Source organism: Antedon mediterranea, chromosome 8 (assembly GCF_964355755.1).
Source record: "Antedon mediterranea chromosome 8, ecAntMedi1.1, whole genome shotgun sequence".
Taxonomy (NCBI): Eukaryota; Metazoa; Echinodermata; class Crinoidea; order Comatulida; family Antedonidae; genus Antedon; species Antedon mediterranea.
This window is the reverse complement of record NC_092677.1, coordinates 24,697,949-24,709,904: the sequence shown is the minus strand read 5'-3', so window position 1 is coordinate 24,709,904 and position 11,956 is coordinate 24,697,949. Positions and strand designations below refer to the sequence as shown.

General features: G+C 32.9%; 1 long non-coding RNA gene across 1 annotated transcript; it reads left to right on the top strand.

Moving 5' to 3' along the window:
* Positions 1-10,235: 10,235 nt before the first annotated feature.
* Positions 10,236-11,956, top strand: LOC140056129 (uncharacterized). The gene is made up of 3 exons (XR_011846722.1): positions 10,236-10,326; positions 10,604-10,673; positions 11,701-11,956. It is a non-coding gene; the product is annotated as an uncharacterized lncRNA (long non-coding RNA).

Sequence of the window (11,956 nt, the reverse complement as noted above, 5' to 3'; positions counted from 1 at the left end):
CCCTTCAGATGTCCGGATTTGTTCTCATGACTGTGACTAAACTCTACTCTTAAAGACCTGGTCAATATTTTGTTTATGCAGAGTATCTTGTGTATATGTTTGTCCTGTGAACATGATTGCCACTGTGAATGAATTCGCTCATGGTTATTTTTGGCAATTTGCCAAAAATGAATATTTAGATTAGGAAAGGAAATTTGAAGATTATTAAATGTTGGTGGAAAGTATGACGGAGTGATTCTTAACTTTTCAAGTGTTTGATACTTAAATTCTGTTTTGAAATGTAATACCGGATTTTAAATTTCAGAGGTTTATGAAATAGAGAATACAATAAATGGTTATGTACGGGTTTATATTTCCATCAAGAATTTATTTAATTCCCAAATGCGTCATGACAGGTTTGATGGTAAATAATATAATAAAAGGACACAATGGAAAATAATCAACAGGATGCAAGTACAAGGTAAAAGTGATGACGTGCATGATTTACACAACATACAACTATAAATCTGGTCTAATAAGAACCCGTATCACAACTTAGATAGGATCATTATAGACAACATCGGTAAGTAAGTTGATCGTTTTCATATTAAACGAGGAAAGGTTGAATCTGACAGTGTCAATTTGATCAACTGTTCTGTTTTGCTACACAAATTTGGGACTTTGGAAAGAATGTACTAAAGTAACAGTATAGAAGTACCTTTTAGTAAAGAGATAGATTGATAGATAAAGATAGATCTTCCATGGATAGATAGATATTAACATACTTGAATTATAATAGACTACATTTGTTCGATTTAATTTTGTTTCAGACATATTTGTGAAAGATGCTTCTGTTTAGAGGGACAATCGCCTTGTCGTGTATCATTTTGGTTACCTCAGGTAAATAATGTACGGCCTATAGAAATAAATTCAGTGATGATATGATTTTGCCCAATCAATTTCGAGGAACAAAACTCAATCATATACATTTAATACTCTTATAATAATAGGCATATAGCTATTCTGAATACTCGCTTGTGGGTTGTTACTTTCAATGAAGGAGAAAAACATTTTCCTCCATGGTTTTGCTTCCTAGTGGAGCTAACCTTAGAGGGCACGGTGAAAGAGGGAATTAAAAACAAATGTGTTGAAGCGTATGTTTGTAGCCTAAACTGTTAATGTATTGAATTTTATTGGTCTAGATGAAGAGCAATTATTAAATTATTCATTACGTCTTATTGGAGATTCCCCGGGAAATTCATCGAATATCGGTCGGTTAGAAATAACATATGAAGGACAAGGGGAATGGAGTCAAATTTGCATAACTGATTGGACAGGTGAAAACTCACAAGTAGCTTGTAGGCAGCTTGGATACTCAAATGGCTATCAATTGTACAGCGACTACGAGTCAGACAGTTCTTTACACTACATAGTTGACTTTACATGTAATGGATCTGAAGATAGTCTGAAGTACTGTAAGCAGAAGTTGTATATCGATCCGTTCTGTTTCCGTCTTGTAAAATTAAGGTGTTATGAAGGTAAGTTCTTGTTCTATTCATTAGTTTATAAGACGCCTATGGAACGCTCATTTACGCCTTATAAGCCAGAAAAGAAATACTTACCAGCTGCAGCAAATAGGACCTTTACAATTACTCCCGTAGATTTCTGCCCAGATTTATGAAAATGCATTATCTAAAAAAATGTAGATTTTAGTAAATGAGCAAAACGGGTTTGAGTTTATCCTAAAAAACTTAAGGACAGAGTATTTGTTTTTAGCTATAATATGTATACGTACATACCTGGAAATTATGCAACCTAAATTTTATTTTAATAATTTATTTTTAAGAGGTCAACAGTTAGATAATTCCTTTTTGTAGATTAATCATCCCAACTAATAATAACAAATGATTTAACAAAAGGCATTATCTCTATTTCTTTCTTTGAATGTACAGTCCAACACATTATAATAACACAAAACAATGTATTGTAAGTAGTGATAGGAATTGGGAATATTATTTGACTCAGAAGTGTTGGGTGAGGGGTGTTGGAGGGTGCGGTGGGGAAGATTTAGCAGTATTTAATAGAACTGTGTTAACTATGTACGAAAACTCATCATTTTCTATCCATTTGCAGTAAATATCTTTTTTTATTATTATCAACATTTACAAAAAAATATTAGATACAATATCTTATTGATACTTTATTATACTAATAACAATTATTATTATTATTATTTTAATATTTCTTTCTTACCACAAAAAAATATATTCTGGCTAGTGGCTTGTGGTTTGTCAAATTACTTGCGTTTTTTCTATGAAGGGGAAAACCATTTTCCTCTACGGTTTTGCGTCCTAGTGTGAACAACATTTATAGAGGGTATTGAGTAAAAAAAGGTGAAAGACGGAATTTTAAAGAAAAGTTTTGAAGCGTATGTTTGTAAACTGTTATTTCTATTTATTTTTCTTTTAATGTATGGTTATTGAATTTTATTTGTCTAGATGAACAGCAATTTAAAAATTATACAATACGTCTTATTGGAGATTCCTCGGAAAATTCTTCAAATATTGGTCGCTTAGAAATAAAGTATGAAGGGGAGTGGAGTCAAATTTGCATAAGGGATTGGGCAGTTGAAAATGCACAAGTAGCTTGTAGGCAGCTTGGATACTCAAGAGGCTATCAATTGTACGGCGACTACGAGTCAGACAGTTCTTTAAACTACAAGGTTGACTTTACATGCAATGGATCTGAAGATAGTCTGAAGTACTGCAAGCAGAAGTTGTATATCGATTCGTTCTGTTTCCGTCCTGTAAAATTAAAGTGTTATGAATGTAAGTTCTTGTTGTATTCATTAGTTTATAAGACGCCTATGGAACGCTCATTTACGCCTGTATAAGCCATCCCGACAAGAAGAGAAATACGTCACCAGTAGTAAACAGGACCTTTACAATTTCTCCCGTAGATTTCTGCCCTGATTTATGAAAAAGCATTATCTAAAAAATGTAGATTTTAGTAAATGAACAAAACGGGAAAGGACAGAGTATTTGTTTTTTTAGCTATAATATGTAAGTGCATACATGGAAACTATGCAACATAACTTTTACTATAATGATTTATTTTTTAAGGGGTCAACATTTAGATAATTCCTTCTTGTAGATTAATCATCCCAACTAATAACAACACATGGTTTAACAAAAGGCATTATTTCTATTTCTTTCTTTGAATGTATACAATCCAACACATAATAACACAAAACAATCTATCGTAAGTAGTGATGACTCAGAAGTGTTGGGTGTTTGTTGGAGGGGTGGGGTGTTGGAGGGGTGGGGTGGGGAAGAATTAACAGTATTTTATGGAACTGTATAAACTATGTACGAAAACTCATTATTTTCTATCCATTTGCAGTAAATATTATTTTTTTATTTTCATCATTTACAAAAAAAAATAGTAGATACAATATCTTATTGATACTGAATTATACTAATAACAATTATTATTATAATTGTAATGTTTCTTTCTTAACACAAAAAAAATCAATGTACTGTTGTATTAGTACCACTCTTGTAGGCATTCTATTCTAGCTAATCGCGTGTGGTTTGTCAAATTACTTTACGTTTTTTCCATGAAGGGAAAAACATTTTCCTCCATGGTTTTGCGTCCTAGTGGGAACAACATTATGGAGTAAAAAAAAGGTGAAAGAGGGAATTTTAAAGAAATGTGTTGAAGCATAATGTTTGTAAACTGTTATTTCAATGTTTTTCTTTTAATGTATGGTTATTGCATTTTATTGGTCTAGATGAACAACAGTTTGAAAATTATACAATACGTCTTTTTGGGGATTCCTCGAAATATTTCTCGAATATTGGTTGGTTAGAAATAAAGTATGAAGAGGAATGGAGTCAAATTTGCGAAAATGATTGGACATCTGACAACTCACAAGTAGCTTGTAGGCAGCTTGGATACTCAAATGGCTATCAATTGCAAAACAAATACTGGTCAGACAGTTCTTTAAACTACAGGTTTGACTTTACATGTAATGGATCTGAAGATAGTCTGAAGTACTGTAAGCAGAAGTTGTATAACGATCCGTTCTGTTTCCGTCCTGTAAAATTAAGGTGTTATGAAGGTAAGTTCTTGTTGTATTCATGAGTTTATAAGACGCCTATGGAAACGCTGTCCGAAAATGGTAAATTACGGTGGGCATCAGAAAATCCAAATCACTAAGATATATTATAGGTCCATAGATATATAATAGACATTTAGACTACCATGTGCAATAAAGTTAGTTAATCTGTAACAGTACATCTTTTAACAAAACAAAATCACCCATTGTTGTGTCATATAATAATTAAAAAAAAGCCAAATGGAAAATTTCACCCGGATGTAATGTGTGTAACCATTATTTCTCCAGGATGTAACGGATGTATTGAAGTTATTGAAATCCTTTAATACCAACATGCATTGATTGACAGCCATTTAATATGTATTCATACTGTATTCACAATATATTTTATCCCCTTTATTCCTAGAATTGAATGATGATGACGATTTTTCTGATGAAGATTACTTGGATACTAGTATATCTACTACTAGTGATAGGCCTACTAGTATTAGTTATGGTAGTGGAATTACTGAAGTTACTATTATTAGTATTTTTATTGGTATTTTTATCTTTGCTTTTCTCTTGATCTTTTTCGCCTGTATAAGCGATAAGAGAATTACTTCACCAGCAGGAAGAAGGTTCACGCCTGGTGGAGGTGGTTATGGAGGTGGTTATGGAGGTGGTGGTGGGGGAGATTGTGGTGGAGGCGGTGGTGGAGGCGGTTGTTAGGGCTGAAATAAGGGTCTTTGGTTCAGTTTCTTCCGAAAGCACCAATTTTGGTATATGGTATAATTTGCCCACCATCTACGAATTCAATCTTTTAAGGGCGCCAAGCAAAATGACCCCCTGGATCACCTAATTTGCATAATTTAAACTGGCGGATATTTTCGCTTAAACACTCTATATCTCTGAAAAACTGTTTGTCATAAAGAGTTAATTTATGTGTCAAAATGTTCAGAACATAAACATTCCTTTTTAGTATAATGAAGTATTTTTGAAAAAAATGACCGGAAGTACCATTTTTAACCTTTGACCCATATTTGAAAGCATACGGTATCTCAGTAAACAGTTGTCATAGACAGTTTATTTTGGTGTCAATTTGTTCAGAATATATTTGTTACTATTCAGTTTAATGAAAAATTTCATCCAAAAATATCCGGAAATACGCCTTTAACCTTTAAGGTGCAATTGCCAACTGCATTAAGTTTAATATCTTTTGATATCCATTAACTACTTAGAATTACTACATAGAGAGTTGATTTAGGTGTCAAAATATTCAGAACATAAACATTTCTATTTACTATTTTCTATTTGGAAAAATCTTCTATTAAACAGAATAGTAACATACGGTATATATTTTGAACAATCTGACACCAAAATAAAGTTTCCACGCCAACCAAATAATAAGATATGATAATTTGCCTGAAAAACAGGTCAAAAGTTAAAAATGGTACTTCCGATAATTTTACCAAAATACTTTATTAGAGTAAAAAGGAATGTTTATGTTCTGAACATTTTAAGCTAAAAATCAACTCGCGAAAATATCCGCTTTAAATTATGCAAATTAGGTGATCCAAGGGGTTGGCGCCCATCAAAAATTGAATTTGTATAGGGTGGGCAACTTGTATACCAAATTCGGCGCTTTTGAAAAAACTGAACCAAAATATCCCTAACCGACTCCACTAATATGCCACCGCGGCCGGAGCCTGGCTTAGCGTGACTGTTGAACTTTTTAGCCTAGGGCATAAACCAATTACCCAAATGTGTTTATAATGACTTAGGCATTCAGGTTGATCGTACATTTTGCTAATTAGATAACAACATCATCTTGTATATATAGGCGGGTCACCAAGTTTCCAAATACCCATGTTTTCATCCGTAGTCATTAGTATAACAGTGGTACAGTCTCCTCCGTCCTCCTAAAGGCACGGCGCTAAAATAGTGGGCACAACTAAGTAGGGCCTACCGATATAAATATGTTACACATTGATAATATTTCACATGAGTGTGTGCTACCCATTATAGATGTTGGTAGCACAACACATCACGGATATAAATAGTTTACACAATAACAAAAAGGATAGTATTTTGGTAGGATGACATGCACATAAGTGTGTGCTACCTATTATAAATATTGGGTAGCACAACTAATTACCGATATAAATATGTTACACATTATAAAATAGGATAGTATTTTGGTAGGATGACATGCACGTATGTGTGTGCTACCTATTATAAATATTGGGTAGCACAACTAATTACAGATAATAATATGTCATACATTGGTATAATGTGCATAAGTGTATTGTATCGGATACACATAAAGTATAGTTGACGGGGTAGGTCTACCATACGGATAGATTACTATTCTGCCCATTTTTTCCTATATAAACTTACTATATCAACTCAACAATTGTTACACATGGTATACCTATTTTAAGTTTATTATTAGGCTTTTAAGAATAATGATGATTAGACAGATAAAACTAGATCGATAAAGTTACAAAATGGTATGCCAATAAACAAGTTAATAAAACCAAGTTGGGATTGGGATGATGACGACGATGATTCTGATGAATTTGTTGTTTTTGTTTGTATGGTTATGATATAGGCCTACTCTCCCCTTTGCTTGTGCTGTTTCGTCTGTCTATTATGCAGGACGAAATGTAGGCCTACGTCAGCAAAAGAAAATTATCGCAGAGGAGTTGTTACCGAAGGAGCTGAGTACCAAACCAATGATAATTCAGCAACTTCATCCTCTCCTGGCGCGTCTCAAAACCCTTGCGCGTCTCAAAACCCTTGCGCGTCTCAAGACCCGGAATCTTCTCAAGACATTCCTCCTCTCCTTCATACGATGTTGTTACGTAGAATTGAAATCTGTATATGACTCATCGCCACCACCTTTCGTGCAATCGCCTGTGAAAGACAACGGAATGGTAACCTAAAATGAAACAGAAATTTCAAAATCACTAACTTTTCTTTTATGGGTTAAAAAATGAAAGCTACATTTCTTTTTTTTTTTTTTTTTCTTTTGTGGTTAACTACCACCTTTATTCAACAATTACAGAATCTCATATATATATTTACATTATTTTCTGCATATTTTTTTGTTATGTTATCTATTACAAAATATATTGCATGTTTAATGAAAAAAGTTGTTTAGTTATGAAACGTTTGTTAACTTATCTATATATAAATTTACGTAAGGGCAAAATTCGGTAAATCGCACCTTACTTATAGAATTTTTACTCGATGGTATATAAAGTTGGTTCGTACTTTCGGTACTGATTTTAACCACCTGATGTAACCCTGTTTACTAATTAAATTAAGTTAGATAATTAGTTATTGACGATTAAAACGAATTTAGGTTCAACGATTTGCCCCAAATCGGGGTGTTTTCCGATCGTGGTATACACTGTCTAATGGATGTCCATCTTGAAAAATACCCGCCACAAAAATGCGAGGAGGCTTCGCATTTTCCTATCTCCTCCTACGATAATTGTTTTTAATAGCTGAAAACCGGTTGAACAGATCGCGCCTTACTTCTAGAATTTTTACTCGATGGTATATAAAGTTGGTTCGTACCTTCGGTACTGATTTTAACCACCTGATGTAACCCTGTTTACTAATTAAATTAAGTTAGATAATTAGTTATTGACTTTATTACTGTGAGTGTGGGTAGGCCCTACTGTTAGATTATAAACATATAATATACAAATAAATAAACGTTATTACTGACAGTTGCTTCTCAACGTTTGTATTAATTAATAATTTAAAAATATATAAACGTCGTAGTGGTGTATCGTTACATGTACTTTACTATTTCAATCAACTATGACAGTGAGAGTTTTAACAAAGTACCGTATTAAATCGTAAATGTTTTACTGTATTTAGTGGTATATTATTTATAGGCCTATAAAACATTAAAAACAATATTTCGTTACTGAGTGGATAAGAATATATTTTAAAATGTTTCCTCTTTGTACCTATCTTCTTCCCCCATCCCTCAACCCTTAATATTACATACAAAACACAAATTGGGTTTGTTTAAATGAGTCCAAATAAAAAAATTTGACTCATTTTGTTTCTCTCTCTCGGAAGTAATTCCCAGGGTGCTAATTTTGGTTGACTACATAAATCATTGTGTATATTTATTCGTTTCTGTAAACGACAATGTATTATAGTCCTGCGGTACGTACATTTGAAATCTCCATTTTTTTCTCGCTGGAAATACTGTGTATTCGAGAACCATCTGTGGGCACGACCTAGATGGAACGCGAGCGAAGCGAGCGTGCCATCTAGTTTATCATAATTTGTGCATCTTTCAGTTTATATATTTGAATTTGATTTGCCCTTTAGGGAAATGTTTAACAGTAGTATACCATGCTGTCACAAGAAATGGCACTAACAAAATTGAAACATGTTGGACTGACAGAAAATACATTTAAGTGTAGATACAATGGGCATACAAGCTCATTCTGTAATAAAAAGTATAAAAATAGTACAGTGCTCAGCTAACATGTTTGGAAACTAAAGATGACAACATTAAATATAATATTAAATGGCGAGTAGCACCAAAATGGCGAGTAGCACCAACATCATTATTATTCAAAGAACTTAAAATTTTAAATATTTATCAGCAGCATCAGTATTTAATTACTTTATTTGTTCATGATAGTTTACATGGTAAATTTCCAGATACAACTCCTAAATATTTTTTGTATATTAATTTTCGTTATTCATCAAGGTCTCAGACTAGAGAAAAGTTGTATGTACCAAAATATAGAACAAACATAGGACAACATTCCATCAAGTATTCTGGTGCAAAGCTCTGGAATGAAATCTCAGATGATTTAAGGTTTCTAACAAAAAGCAAATTCAAAAAAGAAATGAAAACATACTATTTGTTTGTATAGTGATATTTATTTATTTTATAAGAGAATTATATTGTATATATTTGAGAGAAAGTGTATTTAAAAAAAAAAAAAAATGTTTATGTATATTAATTTTATTTTAGACAAGTTGCCCTAATTTATTTATATAACTATTTATACTTCAATGTTTAGGGGCTGAACTTGATTAGTTTTAACTATTTTTTAGCCCTTCCCTTGATATAATTATTATTATTTGTATATTATTACAATGTTTATAATTTATATTTATGGGTAAATAAAGAAAGAAAGAAAGAAAGTATTAGCCAAATGTAAGCCTTATTCCAATATAAGTAAACGCGGCAAACTATGTCTGCAAGAGAAATATTTCATTATATTTAAGCCTGCCTTTCTTATACAAGATACATAATACAGAAAAGAAAATTTAACCAAAATAAAAAAATCACAATTTTAAATTACAGCTTGTTTTATCCCGACTGGGCAGAACGATTATTTGTAAAGCTACAACAGAAAAGAAAATTTAAACAAAATAAAAAATCACTATTTTAAATAAAAAATTGTTTTATCCTGGCTGGGCAGAACGATTATTTGTAAAGGTCAATGCGCACTGTCCCCATTCTGCCACCCCTGGTATTAATAGAGAGGAGAGTCCATGTGTTTCAAAATCTTCTGAATTAAAAAGCCTAAACGAAATTATTGCTGTACCTATATGTTGCCAATTACTATACCACTTTTGTATATGGTTTTACATTTAAAAACACAAGTTTTACATTTTTAAATAGAAATTTGCAGTGGAGTTGTAGCTTGGTGTTTAAGATGCTCGGCTACCAATCCCAGGGTCTTTGGTTCAAATCCCGTCAGATGCCTAGATTTGTTCTCATGACAGTGACTAAATTGTGTATAATAATATGTTTGTCATGTGAACATTATATATAGCCAATGTAAATGAATGCTGGCAATTTGCCAAAAATTAATATTTAAAATAGGAAAGGAAATATGGAAAATATGACGGTCTTTTTTTGGTATTTAAATCCTGTTTGAATGTAACACTCGGATATTAAATGTCAGAGGTTTATGAAATAGATAATACAATAAACGGTTATGTACGTGTTTATATTTTCATAAAGAATTCATACAATACCACAATGAGTCGTTAAACAAGGATTTGATTGTGAATAATATAACAAAGGAACACAATGGTAAAGTCATCACCAGGATGCAAGGTAAAAGTGACGACAACATACAAAACAATATTTTCCTGATATAAGGAACCGTTAGAAACTATGTAGGCCTAAGCCTTATAGTCTAATAAGTATCCGTATCACAACTTGGACAGGATCATCATAGACAACATCGGTAAGTTAAGTTGATCGTTTTCAAATAATATTAAACGGGGCAAATCATTCCGCTGGAAAGGTTGAATCTGACAGCGTCACTTGATCAACCTCCTGCACGTTGTTCTGTTTTGCTACACTGAATTTGGGACTTTAGAAAGAATGTCCTAAAAGTATAGATCTGAAGTACTTTTTAGTAAAGAGATATATTGATAGATAAAGATAGATCCTCCACTAATGTAGATATTAACATACTAGTTTACTTGCATTATAATACATTTGTTCGATTTCTTTTTCAGACCTATTTGTGAAAGATGCTTCTAATTAGAGGGACAATCGCCTTGACGTGTATCATTTTGGTTACCTCGGGTAATGTCGATCAGGAAATAATGTATAGATATAAATTCAGTGATGATATGATTTTGAGGAACAAAACTCAATCATACACATTTAACAATCGTGTAGGCATATAGCTATTATAGCTACTCGCTTGTGGTTTGTCAAATTACTTGCGTTTTTAGTCGCGTGGACGCGACTCTATAGTTCACTATGTCGGTCGGTCGGTCTGTCTGTCGGTCTGTCTGTCGGTCCGGTATCACTATGCGTTTTATCGCTTTCTGACCTTATCTTGATATCAGTTTAATCTGGCTAAGTCAATTTTTCACAGTATATTCCTTATGGCCAGGAATCGATGTGGTTATGTTTTCACGGTGCGCAATAAAAAATTACGCGGTGTACGCACGATTTAACGAAATCACGTTTATAATCATATCTTCACAACCATGAATCACAATTAAATAAAATTTGGTACTCATAAATTTCAGGGCATAAATCATCATATGGCAATACAATTACGTGCGTAGCGCATGTAACGCATGCGTACGCGCGCTTAAAATTTTCAACATTTATTTTCGATGAAATAAGAGTACGTTTCAGGCAATTTTAAGCGTTTACAAAATTGCCATGAGTGCGCAGATTTTTGCGAGCGCACTGCGCGTTAAATGTTATTACGCACTCTTTTTGCCCGATTTCTGTTTTCTTGACTTACTTTTCAACTCGAAATTACGTTATACAACACGTCACGCACGTAAATTTAAAAAATATAAATGTTTTTAAACATTTCAACATTTTTAAACATGTTCAGTAATTTCGGTCAGTTGGTAGGTTGGTCGGTCGGTCGGTCTGTCTGTCGGTCTGTCCGTCGGTCCGGTATCACTATGCATTGTAGCACGCGACTTAATGGCTGTTGGCCTTGTTCCATTAAGGAGAACATATTTTCCTCTATGGTTAAAAAAAAAACCCCAGGGAATTAAAAAAAATGTGTCGAAGCTTATGTTTGTAAACTATTTCAATTTGTTTTCTTTTAATGTATGGTTATTGAATTTAATTGGTCTAGATGAACAGCAATTTGAAAATTATACAATACGTCTTATTGGAGATTCCTCGGAAAATTCATCGAATATTGGTTGGTTAGAAATAAAGTATGAAGGGGAGTGGAGTCGAATTTGCATAAATGATTGGACAGGTGATAACTCACAAGTAGCTTGTAGGCAGCTTGGATACTCAAGAGGCTATCAATTGTACAGCGACAACGTGCCAGCCAGTTCAGTAAACTACAAGGTTGAATTTACATGTAATGGATTTGAAGATAG